This window comes from Arachis hypogaea, chromosome 2 (assembly GCF_003086295.3).
Source record: "Arachis hypogaea cultivar Tifrunner chromosome 2, arahy.Tifrunner.gnm2.J5K5, whole genome shotgun sequence".
Classification (NCBI taxonomy): Eukaryota; Viridiplantae; Streptophyta; class Magnoliopsida; order Fabales; family Fabaceae; genus Arachis; species Arachis hypogaea.
The window spans coordinates 32,799,037-32,801,072 of NC_092037.1; positions in this window are offsets into that span (position 1 = coordinate 32,799,037).

The following is a 2,036-nucleotide window of genomic DNA, read 5'->3' on the forward strand; positions in this document are numbered from 1 at the left end:
CCAATTACATTTGACCCTATGAATCCACTTAACTGAGATTTACAAGGTGACCATAGCTTGCTTCATACCAACAATCTCTGTGGGATCGACCCTTACTCACGTAAGGTATTACTTGGATGACCCAGTACACTTGCTGGTTAAGTTGAACGGAGTTGTGTCCACACATAGTTGAAAAAGCAATGAATTTTACAAAATACAATAACAAAGGAATCACAATTTTGTCCACCATGTTTTTGGCGCCGTTGCCGGGGATTGTTCGAGTATGGACAACTAACGGTTCATCTTGTTGCTCAGATTAGGTAATTTTCTTTTTGTTTTGTTTTAAAAAAAATTTCAAATTTTTTTTCCTTTTTTTTGAAAATAAATAAAGAACATACCAAAAAAAATCATAAAATCATAAAAACAAAAAATATTTTGTGTTTCTTGTTTGAGTCTTGAGTCAATTTTTAAGTTTGGTGTCAATTGCATATTCATATTGTTCTTGCATTTTTTCGAAAAATTCATGCATTCATGGTGTTCTTCGTGATCTTCAAGTTGTTCTTAGTAAGTCTTCTTGTTTGATCTTGATGATTTCTTGTTTTGTGTCTTTTGTTGTTTTTCATGTGCATCTTTGCATTCATATTTTCCAAGCATTAAAAATTTCTAAGTTTGGTGTCTTGCATGTTTTCTTTGCATCAAAAATTTTTCAAAAATATATTTTTGATGTTCATCATGATCTTTAAAGTGTTCTTGGTGTTCATCTTGACATTCATAGTGTTCTTGCATGCATCATGTGTTTTGATCCAAAATTTTCATGTTTTGAGTCATAATTGTGTTTTTCTCTCTCATCATTAAAAATTCAAAAAATCAAAAAAATATCTTTTCCTTAATTTTCTCCAAATTTTCGAAAATTTAAGTTGACTTAGTCAAAAATTTTTTAAAATGAATTGTTACTCATAAGTCAAGTCAAATTTTCAATTTTAAAAATCTTATCTTTTCAAAATCTTTTTTAAAAATCACATCTTTTTCATTTTTTTTAATAATTTTCGAAATTTTAAAAATTTATTCTCAAAATCTTTTTCTTATCTTTTTTTTTCAAAAAAAAAATTAAAACTTTACTAACAATTAATGTGATTGATTCAAAAATTTGAAGTTTGTTACTTTCTTGTTAAGAAAGGTTCAATCTTTAAATTCTAGAATCCTATCTTTTAGTTTCTTATTAGTCAAGTAATCAATTTTAATTTTAAAAATTAAATCTTTTTCAAAATATCTTTTACTTAAGAATCTCATCTTTTTATCATATCTTTTTATCATATCTTTTTCAAAATTTTATCTTTTTCAAAAAATTTGATTTTAAAATATCTTTTCTAACTTCTTATCTTCTTATCTTTTCAAATTTGATTTTAATATCTTTTCCAACTAACTATTTGACTTTTTGTTTGTTTCTTATCTTTTTCAAAACCACCTAACTACTTTTCCCTCTTTAATTTTCGAAAATATCTCATCTCTTTTTCAAAAATTCTTTTTAATTGTTATAAATTTTAATTTTAATTATATCTTATCTTTAATTTTCGAAAATCATTAACTACCTTTTCAAAATTATTTTCGAATTCTCTCTCTCTTCTCTTCTTCTATTTATTTATTTATTTACTAACACTTCTCTTCACCTTTCTTCATCTCCAATCACTGCCTCTATCCTTACCCTTCTGCTTAGATTCTTCTTTCTTTATTCCCTTTCTTCTTCTACTAACAATAAGGAACCTCTTTACTGTGACATAGAGGATTTCTCTTTCTTTTCTTGTTCTCTTCTTCCCTATATGAGCAGGAACAAGGAAAAAAGGCATTCTTGTTGAAGCTAACCCTGAACCTAAAAGGACTCTGAAGAGGAAATTAAGAGAAGATCAAAGAGCAATGAGGGAGGAGCAACAAAGGCAAGGAAGGGACATAGAAGAGCTTAAGGACATCATTGGTCCTTCAAGAAGAAGACACCACTAAGGTGGACTCATTCCTTGTTCTTATTTTTTTCTGTTTTTCGGTTTTTATGCTTATTATGTCAT